Below are 11754 nucleotides of genomic sequence, written 5' to 3'. Positions count from 1 at the left end.
TCAATTATAAATCCTTTAGAAATTTCCCAATACCTTCACCATGTTGTGACAGAATCATCAATGAAAACATAATACAAAATCATCTGAAAGACCAATATTCAAACTTCACTAGACATCACCTCTGTATGGAGTTACATTCCAGCTCATGTAAAATGCTCAGGTAGATTGAACATGGCATGTTTTCGGTTTGAACTCAAATTCTCTTGTGTCTTCCACCTTCCAGCAGTGCTCCACCTTTTCATTAGGTTTTACTCCCTTCCAACAGGAGTATATATGAAGCCCTCTCAGAAGCCCACCTTTACTTTCTTATGTTTTTCTGTTGCTTGTGTGCTAATCAAAGTGCAGTTATTTCCTTAACTTCTATGAAAAAAAAGAAAGAAGATTATCACATAATCACTAGAACTATTCCAAGGAGCAATGCTGCACTCCACTGAAGTCAGCAATCAATTTTACTGTAATATGATTTGGGTGTTGCAGGGCATCATGTTTCCTTCATGACAGCTTTGTGACCAAGTTGAATGAGGAAATTTGGAAGTGTTTAACCTATCTGAGCTGCAGCATACAGTATCTCTGAAAGATTTACATCAAGTGCTCTAACCCACAAATCCAAATATAGAAATCAAGGTCTCATGTTACTCCAGCAATAAACTAAGTATTTATTCATTGAGCGTGAATGTCATCATCTCAAAAACTAAGTGGGATTAGCACTTGTGCAGTGGTAAATTAATCCTGAATATGAGATATTGGAGCTTTTAGACCTCTGTGTTTCATAGCAGGTGAGATAGAGTAGGAGGGTTTTTTTAGTTTTCAAGAGAAGTTGAAAAAGACATAACCTGAGCCTGGGTGGCTGGGTGTCAAGAGATTTCACAAAACCGCTGATAGGAGCAGCTTTATATTGAAATGACACAGTGCTACTCTTCAGTACTTCATATTAATTATCAATTATACACAATTAAGCATTATATCAATCACTTCAATATCATATGTATAAAACATAATTTTCTGAAATATCAAATTTTCTGAAAGAATGGAAGTTTCACTTCTGTATCAGTCTTATTTTGTTATATCTTTTAGAAAACATTAGAGAGTGTTACACCCATGGCTGTGATATCTGATATCTCTGAGCTCTGAATCTAAATTTTGCTGATAGTCAAGTATCACCAGAGGGCAACTATAGCATGCAGACACATTTTAAATTGACATGGGTCTTTTCTCCAAAAACTATTACCCAATATTCTTGAATGACTAAAAAGCCTGAAGGTAATACTACAGAAGAGTTTGGTTTGGGTTTTTTGTCAGCATCACAAAGGATTGACAGGATAACTGTTCAGTATTTTTCTTCTGAATACACAGATTAATATTTCCCTTTACAATATAGGTAAATTCTGGATCTAACACAGTATGAAGATGCTTTTGTTCCTTAAGTGCTGGTACATATGGCACGTTTTGAGAAATGAAATGTGAATCTCACACTTGAAAGGCACTGATGGAGATTTCTTTGCAGCCGGTGAAGAACAGAGAATTACAGAACTCCCTATTCCCCTGGCCAGTGCAAAATTCCTGGGAAGTCTTTGCCTGGGAGAAGATAGCCGCTGTACATCCTCAGCAAGTAATCTTGGATGAGGACATACTGATCTAATTCTGGTTAGTGACCAGAGGACTGGCAAGGAATTCCAGATTTCATCCAGTCTAGTGTCCATGCCCCTGGGCAGGATGAGCTATATCCCAGTCATTCCAGAGAGGTGGCTGTGAGACCTGAGAGTGTTTCCTGTGATGGAGCTGATATACCCTTTCATTTCAGTACTTCATCACTTCTTACCAGGGAGACTCTTTTTTCCTAAGGTGTAGTTTAAATGTCCCTTATTGCAATTTAAACTTCCTTCTCTCTTCTCCCACATAGCCTCCCTTCCTTTTATAAATAGCCCTTGAAGTGTGTCATGACTGCTATTATGCCCTTTTTCCCCAACTTGTAGCTTTTTCGTCTATAATCTGAAAAACTTCAGCTCATTTCATTGCTCTTTATAGGTCATATTTCCCAGATCCCCTATAATTTTCATTCCTCTCCTCCAAATGTGTTTTGGAGTTGGGGGGGGGGGGGGTCTTCTTTTTTTTTTTTTTATATTTCTGAATCAAATATTATAGTTCAGAGAATGATGTTGACCATGAAGTGTAGGAAGCTTGAAAGACTACAGTTCTGTGCAGCACTTTTGTAATAATGGTCTCTCCTGGACCCTGTTTTTTCTGCTCACTGACTTTTGTAGAATGATTACTGATTTTTTTACAGAGTATGTGATTTTGTTTGCTAGGATTCTTGGCAGAACTCTGCACCGTACCTCCCTTAAGTTTAAGTTTATTTTTATTTGTATTTTACATCGGGCATTTCTATGGATGTAATTTTTCTCCTTTTTAATTGTTAAGGAACAAAAACCCCAACAATTTGTTATCCCTTTTGAGATCATGGTTATTATTCTTAGAAGAAAGACCTTGTTAACCAAGTCAATAAACACCGGGAGAGGGAAAACAGTATAAAAATGTTTTACAACAGTGCATACAAACAGGACTGCAGAACTGAGTAATTCCTAATTAGGCAACCAAACACAATCTTAGTTTCTGTTTTCACCCTGATAACCTTAGCCTCTCTGAGCTTTTTTTGGAGGAACCTGTTCAGCCAAATATTACTATGCTTACCTTTGTTCTCCCTCTGAAAGGGTCTCTAATGTAGTTAATGAAGAATTAACTAGCAGTGAAAGTTTGTACAATTAAAATTTGAAGTAAATGACTCTAAAAACAGGCAAAAATTTTACCTGATTTAATAAATATTCTTAACTGACATGTTAGACTGGCACTTTGTAAACTTCACTACATTCTTCACTACCTTCTGCTTTGAATCACAGCATAGATGGTTTCTTTACTTTTTGATGAGCCATGAAATGACAATAAACTTGCCTTTGTACAGTGCCTCTCATTTAGGAAAAAAAATTAATTCATCCTTGTTTAACAATAATTCTCTGTGTTTTATAGAGATGAAAACAGGAACTGTGCAGACCCTGAGAGAATTTTGCATTAGCCCTTCTCCTTACTTCTCAAAAGGGTTTTTGTCTTCACTTCTACAGTATATCCCACCAAAATTACTGTCCATTTGGAAGCACAGGATCTGTGTTTGTGGTGTGCCTTTTGCTCCGTGAGGGCATAACCACCTCTTGTCAGGCCATCTGAGCACTGAAAACCTGGAGAAGCAGTTGACACAGTTCTCAGGGACAGCAAAACCCCTTTTCTGCCTCCAAAGAAAACTTCTTCAAGAAAAATTGCCAAGATAATTTCTTCAATCAACAGAAATGTGAACTGTTGCTATACAAAGCATGGCCAAAGCAAATGAAAACCTTATCGGAAAAGAGGGAATTTTGTCATGGATGTCCATCTGTCTGGATAACTTAGAGATGCACGTTGTCATTGCACTGAATTCATAAATATTTGCAGTGTTTCTTTTCTTCTTCAAATTTCTGTGACATGAATAAACAACTCTAGTTGCTTTATCATTAACTTAAGCTCTGGATCTTAGGAGACTTATCAAGCACTATAAATAACGTTTGTAGCTGAGCGGTGAATGGGACTTCAGTTTCCCAAATCTTCTACAAACCAGAAAGGATGCAGTTACTTATGACTCCCTTCATGTTAATGGAGGGTTTCATGAAAGAAGGTGAATGAGAATATTGCATTATAAAACTTACACATCTAAGAAAAATACTTAAGAAAGCATGAGTAGCAGCACTTAGAATAAAATACACGAAACTAGCAAAACATTGGAAGTGAAACAGGACACCCCACATGATAAAAAGAGACAACTAGACAGGAAAGCAATGTAGAGAAAAAAAGACATTTCCAATATATGTCCATGTGTTTGTAAGCTAAAACAGAAAAAGAAGGTCAGATAATAAAGAACTAAGATTAATAAATGGCGCTGTGCGGAGGAGACATGTACATCACTGTAAACAGGATTAGAGAGATTAAGCTTGGAGCTGCATTATAAAAGAATACATTTACTAAAGGTCTGTGGTGCACACCAGTACCAACGCTGAGAAGAAAAGGAGAGAGGTTTAGTTTCTGAAAGTCATTTAGACTCCTTTGAGCATTGTCTGAAGCTTTAAAAAGCTAAAAGCTTCAGAGAATCTGGGAGTACAGCATCCACAAATGGGTCTATAATGTACCATGTGCACATCTGTATTGGGTTTGTTTGGTAAGGTTTTGGTGTGGGGCTGGGATTACAGGGGTGGCTTCTGTGAGAAGCTTCTGGAAGCTTTGCCTGTGCCCGACAGAGCCAATACCAGCCGGCTCCAAGATGGACCTGCTGCCGGCCAAGGCTGAGCCCAGCAGTGATGGTGGCAATGCCTCTGTGATAACATTTTTAAGAAGGAAAAAAGTTGCTGGGACAGACAGAAATGGCAGCCGGAGAGAGGAGTGAGAACATGTAAGAGCAACAGCCCTGCAGACCCCCAGGTCAGTGCAGAAGGAGGGGAGGAGATGCTCCAGGCACCGGAGCAGAGATTCCCCTGCAGCCTGTGGGGAAGACCATGGTGAGGCAGGCTGTCCCCCTGCAGCCCACAGAGGTCCATGGTGGAGCAGATCTCCACCTGCAGCCCGGGGAGGACCCCACGCCGGAGCAGGGGAAGAGTGTGATGAGTTCTGCCCCTGAGGAGGATGCAGCAGCAGAGATAACATGTGATGAACTGACCATAAACCCCATTCCCCGTCCTCCTGCGCCACTGGTGTGGGCTAGGTAGAGAATCCGGGAGTGAAGTTGTGCCCGGGAAGAAGGGAGGGGTAGAGGGAAGGTGTTCTGAGATTTGGTTTTGTTTCTCATTACACTACTCTGGTTGATTGGTAATAAATTGAGTTGATTTTCCCCAAGCTGAGTCTGTTTTGCCTGTGATGGTAATTGGTGAGTGATCTCTCCTGTCTTTATCTCAACCCATGAGCCCTTTGTTATATTTTCTCTCCCCTGTCCAGCTGAGGAGGGGGGATTGATAGAACAGCTTTAGTGGGCACCTGGCATCCAGCCAGGGTCAACCCACTACAACATCTCTGCTACCTTCAGAGTCAATGATCTCCAGAGTCAAAGAAACTGTCAATGAATGTATGGAAATTAGGAAAGTAAAGCCAAATTTCAACTCTGTGGCTCTAACAACACCTTAACAAGGCTTTAGAAAGTGATCATTAGAATTCTCACCCTGTTAATTCTAATATTCCACTACTGAACTGACTAGTACAGTACATAGACTTCCTTTTCTCTTTATAGGCTCCTAAGTGGTGCCCTAATTAACAGGAAATTTATGTAAATCACACATAGAATTACTTAAATTGTCTGAAGTAATCGTCAATCTCATTAAAAAAGCTATTGAATGAGAACTTGATAGGATCACTAAACAAAGGGAAACCTGGAAGAGAAACATTCATTATTAGCACTGATCATTTTGCCAGATTTTAAAAACAATTTATATTAAAAAAGAAGGCATCAATAAGTTTGAACATAAACAGTAATATTTATTAGTTTCTAGAAGGAAAGCTGGGGTTTTGTATCTCAACCTGCACATCAGAAATCCTTGTTAATAGTTCAGGGAAAATTAAATACATCACTGCAGAGTTTTAATCAATCATTTTCTACCAGATCTTCATCTTTTAGTTGAAAGACACAAAGATCCATCCAAAAAGAGTATCATATTATTCAAAAGGAACCTTATTAGCACATCTGCAACTAAAATATACTCTTTCATAGCAAGGAGAAAAATGTCTCATTGATTAGTATAATCATAAAGATCAGTTTATGAGAGATAGAACCATACATGTTCATGGGCAAACCTTCTTCTATAGGTAAGATAATGGCAGATCTGAATTAGCATACTTATCAGTTAGGACATGCAGACTGTTGCAGTTTTTAAAAATGAATTTTCATAAATGGACCAAAGTGTTAGAAAGATTCTTAAGACCATGGTAACTTCCAGAGATAAAGGAGTCAGCCTGAACCAGCTGGGGACAAGGAAGAAAAAAGAAGGAGAAAATAGAATCTTTGTGGCAGTATGCAAATACGCAATATCTATAATAAAATCAGTGTGTTTTTCCAATGGATTTGGAGGTGCTCTAGAACAGGACTACAACTACTTTGTTTTATTCATGGGGAAACTGAAGTAGAGAGGGGAAAGAGGAGAGTGTGGACACACTTAATGACAAGTCCAATGGCTATGCGAGGAGCAAAATCTTTATTTTGCATGTGCTATCCACTTGACCTCAATACTACATCCATGAGTGTGTAACTTAAAGCAGTGAACTCTTCCAAAATCTGCCCACATCAAGATCAAAAAGATTTTTCTTTTTGATCAAAGCAACAGTGAAAGCGGAAGAGAAATATTAATAAACACATATCACCGAAGAATGTGGCAGCTTTATATTCCATACATTCAAAGTCAATAGCGTTTCAATTGTTTGCTTTTTTTTAAATACACATTACCTGTGTCCACTGTTTCAGTATTCTTCATGGAACTACAGAAAAGAAAGTAAGTTTGGATTAACTGCACATAACATGAGGGGGGAAAGGTAGCCTTAAACAAGGAGGACTTCATGTTGTTCCGCATCTGCTTTTGTCATTGTTGAGCTTCTTCAGCATATGTTTATGCTATTTCATTAATTCAGGGATGAAGTTACAGTCACTGCTCACACAGTCTATTTGATGGCCTGCATGCTTATTTTAATATGCTGTTAGCTTCGGGCATGCTAATGATAGGAACTGCTTTAAACTCCAACCCCATGCAGCAATGGGGCTACAAATGGTAAAAAATCCCTCAGCCCATATAAACCTATAGCTAACAAACCACACAATGTGTCATGGAATGTGCCTTAGAAATATTCATCATGTGTGACTAAACACCCCCACAGAGGACCTAGAACCACATACATGAAGGCAAAGAAAGATGTGCAAACCTGTAGCTACGCTCTGTATTATTGCTCATCCTCCTTCCTGTTAAATTAAAAAGTCAAACAAGTCACTTCCTAGGGCACTTGCTGACACATGGTCTCCTGGAGCAATTATGACTAATAAGCTTTTGCACAGCCTGTAGAAATTCCTGATGAGCATTTGTATAAATGCAGAACAGATTAAGCAGTTCATAAATTATGGAAGCATAAAGACCACCATTTACTAATTGGGGCAATGAAAATACTACAGACACTTGTGACGGATGGCCCAGCCTCCTGAGCTCTGAGGCCCAAGGCACTGTAAAGTAGCCTTGGTAGTGTTAGGTTTATGGTTGGACTCAATAATCTTAAAGGTCTTTTCCAACCTAAATGATTCTATGATTTTATAATAGAACCATCAAGAGAGGTCTGGAGAACCAGACAGAGGGGAGATTATTAAGTTATATAAAACAATAATTTTGAATAAAAATGCATACACTGTTAAGTGTATTTATTTCTATATTTAGAGCTCTGCTGTGATCCCAAGCACTGTACTTCTGGGATGGTCATACCACCATCCAGGACAGAGAAGGAGAGTGAGCTAAGGAGCCAGAATCAGATTAATTCAGGGAGGAATCTCCACAAGGTGACACAAACTCATGAGAAACTGAAAGAGTCAACTTGGGGGGTGGGGACGGGGATGACAATATAATGGTGGAAAGAAGCGGCTATACAGCAATAGGCTTAATTTCTCAACAAGGAAAATGAAGAGATATGACCAGACCAAATGAAAGCCCTAGAATATATTTCACAATTTCTCCATGATAAAAGTAATCAGACACTATCACGTCAGCAGGCCTAGCAGCAGCAGGAATATGACAATAACTGCAGGCACTGGAGAAAGATCCCTGGGCAGCAGAAGGCCAGCAAATAAAAACAAACTTCAAGGTTTCCACAGCTGCTAATGGAAACAGATGCATTGTTCATTAGCAAAAATGCACTGTTACTTAGCAAAGATGCATCATTAGTGAAGAAAGCTCATAGAGTTAAAAGCAGAACTAAAAGCAAATGAAGACAGAAAGGGCTGCTGCCCACTACTGTACAACTGTATAGCATATAATGTGTGCATGTGTGTATATGTGTTTATATGTGTGTGTGTGTGTGCATGTGTGTATGTATGTATCTGATTCCCTGAGTGATTTTTGGTTTTGCTGTTTCTCACATGAGGGCAAACTGAGAGATGGGTGGTTGTAAGTAAAGCTGATTTCATGGCAGCCTACGCTCACTCTGGAGCAATGCATGAGCACCAGGCTGCACAGAATTAGCTTTACACCGGAAAAGAACGTGTTTGCGCTAGTGGTCTTGAAACGCTCATGATACATGAAAGTTAGCTGCAGTACCTTACTCATTAAAACAGGACCGAAGTTTCTCTGATCTGTGGTTAAGTAAAACAGCAGATTTACATTTTTGCTACAGTCTATCATCTCTTGACATTTTATGCCACTGAATGAACAATAGTAGGGCTGACCATCGATTACTAGTTTCACAATACAATGGTGCATTTCTCAAATCCTGGCTTTCAGATGCCAAATCTCTGTAGCATCTCTGCTTTCATTTTCATAAATAAGCAAGTTCTATATTAGGATACACAGAGGAAAATTTGATATTTGATGTAAATGCAAACAGCACAGAAGGTAGTTAAAGAGATAAAGAGCTTCCTCCCCTCCCCCCACCTCAGCTTTTAAATCTCTCTCTTTTTTTTAACCTGATCTCATTATTTTGTAGAATGTGATAATAAACAATGACTATTTTGAACTGACATTGCTGTAAAATGAAAGGATTGGGAAGAAAACATGCCAGGGTCTGCTGACTCCTCCTTTCTCCTTTGCTGATTTCTCATAATTTTCAGTTATGCTTAAACTATTTCAGAGCAGTCCTTGTTCTTTACGCAGAGCAGTCTACTAAAGGAAAGTGGAGTGAAATCTGAGGCCTGTGACAGTCAATAAATTGTAAGGGCAATAATCCATACCTACCCCTACATCTATACATATACCTATATCTAAATGTATACCTATATTATGCCTATATTAGCTTGCCATAAAACAAAACAACAACAAGAACAAAACCCAAACTAAAAACCTACTAAAACAGTGTAAGCAACAACAGTATAAGGACCTTTGTAATACCATCCTGCCATCTAAGCATTTTATATAAGCAAGCAATATGATCATCAAAGGAGCAAAGACAGACAAGTGTTTTTTAAAGGTTTTAATTAGTACTTAGGCCACTACTTAGGTGGTATGGGAAAATATGTAAACAGGAACTCAGTCATAGAATCTGTAAGACAAAGAACAGAAAACAAGTTGCAAAGGACTGAAAATATGCAGGACATACTGCCTAACATGAAGGATGCTGCCGCACATGAAGGATGGCTGGCAAACTGATGGCAAGATAAGCACCATTAGGAGCAGATGGTTCCCTTTTGGGAAGGGAGCAAGTAGGGGCAAATAGTATCAAGGCTGTAGTTTCGAAGTCTCTTGTTGGGGAGCATTCAAGCGTGGTCACCTCAACCTCATCCTCAGCCACAAAGACTGAATCACAAAGATGTGGCATCAGCTCCTTGTTATTGCACACTCACAGCTAGTTTAGGATATGAATGTTAAAGACTATTGATTTGCATACATAGTTAGAAGCAGTGGAAACCATAGAACCATGGACTAACCATTTCCACAAAGTGAGTTGGTAATGAAATATCAGCCTCATAATGTTTTTTTTGAAAGCTTAAGGGTGGTTTGATCTGTCAGTCTTTTAAACCATCACAATGATCTCTAATTCTTTTAACAATTTAGATCATTTTTCCCAGGGAAAAAAAAGAAAGAAAGAAAGAAAGAAAGAAAAAGGAAAGAAAATTTTTGAAATAAAGGTATACATATAATTTCTCCATAATCCCTGGTCAACTGCTGTGGCCTGGACCATGTCCTCACTACTGACAGCAGTGGACTACTGTTCCACAGATAATTTATTCTGCAGCAATTATTGAGTTAAGCTTCCCAATTAAAAAATCCTTCAACATCAGTTTGCAAACAAATAGTTTCCTTTCAATCAAACTGACAGATACAGAAATTAATGTCATCTGTTCTAAGGAAGGAACTTACACATACCACATTTTTTGCCTAGGACATGAAGGAACCAGAGATTGGATGCTCTTCTCTGAAGCACAGTTAAGCCCAATTAAGTACATAGGCTATAGCTGCAGTCCTCTTACAAAATAAATTCAACATCTTTCTTAAATTAGTATGATTGTCGTGGTTTAACCCCAGCCAGCAACTAAGCACCACGCAGCCGCTCACTCACTCCCCCCCCATCCAGTGGGATGGGGGAGAAAATCAGGAAAAGAAGTAAAACTCCTGGGTTGAGATAAGAACGATTTAATAGAACAGAAAAGAAGAAACTAATAATGATAATGATAACACTAATAAAATGACAACAGTAATAATAAAAGGATTGAAATGTACAAATGATGCGCAGGGCAATTGCTCACCACCCGCCGACCGACACCCAGCCAGTCCCCGAGCGGCGAATCCCTGCCCCCCCACTTCCCAGTTCCTAAACTAGATGGGACGTCACATGGTATGGAATACACTGTTGGCCACTTTGGGTCAGGTGCCCTGGCTGGGCATGAGAAGCTGAAAAATCCTTGACTCTAGTCTAAACACTACTGAGCAACAACTGAAAACATCAGTGTTATCAACATTCTTCACATACTGAACTCAAAACAGAGCACTGGACCAGCTACTAGGAAGACAATTAACTACATCCCAGCTGAAACCAGGACAATGATTTAAAGTACTAATCTTCTGCTTTTAAAGCTTGACCATGAAGCTTCCCTTTCCCTACCAGTGGCTTATTCTGTGTAACCTAAGCTGGCCAAATAAAAGCAATTATTCAGGTAATGTAACTGAAAATGTTGCAAAATGTACTGAGTAAATTACGTGACAAGTTGACCACACGTTTTAGCTAGGAGTAACGAATGTCATCCTTTAATGTCAAGTGAAGACACCATATTAAAAAACAGATTTGTCTTAATATTAGCAAAGATCTGTAATTCGGTATTGACTGGGAAGCCAACACATACAGAGAAGGTTGTCATTAAATGTTTCACAAATGTCTTTGCTATAATTAACATTGGCATGCTGTTCCCATTACCAAGTCCAGGGAGTTCGCATAATGTTCTCTATTTGCAAAGGCAGAATGTTAACAATCTGCACAGTGATCACTATAATGAGAGATCAGAAAGAATAACACCAGGAAGGTTAATGAAATACTGCCGCTGAAGCAAAGCTGCACAGCAGGTTAACAGAGGCACTACACTTAGAGCTCATGCAACAACGATGCACCATGATGTCACCACTTAAGAGCACAAGTGGTGGAAATCTGCTTTTCCAGTACCAAAATCCACAGTGTCTCATTTTCTTTCTGTTCCATCTGGAAAAGGAATGTCCCTCTATCAGTCACTATTTCTGCAGGCCTCCACACCACTGCCATAGCCATGACTATTAATCCCCTTGAACTTCACCAGAAGAAACTGTTCTGTCAGTCTGAGAAAATTAGAAAGAAAGAATGATGTCCAACTTCTTCACTAGTTGTATCACATTTCATAAATGCAAGAAGAAAGCAGTTAAAGATGCTTTCTTTCTCAAGCAAGGAAAGCAATGCAAGTAGATGTAGTCTTTGTTGAGGGGTTTGCAGTACATAAAGACTTGTCTCTGCTCCTAAATCCCACCAATGCTCTCTGCAGAAAACTTACTTCTC

The sequence above is a fragment of the Haliaeetus albicilla genome, chromosome Z, assembly GCF_947461875.1.
Source record: "Haliaeetus albicilla chromosome Z, bHalAlb1.1, whole genome shotgun sequence".
NCBI classification, from domain to species: Eukaryota; Metazoa; Chordata; class Aves; order Accipitriformes; family Accipitridae; genus Haliaeetus; species Haliaeetus albicilla.
The sequence above is the reverse complement of the archived record's forward strand: the minus strand, read 5'-3'. Positions refer to the sequence as shown.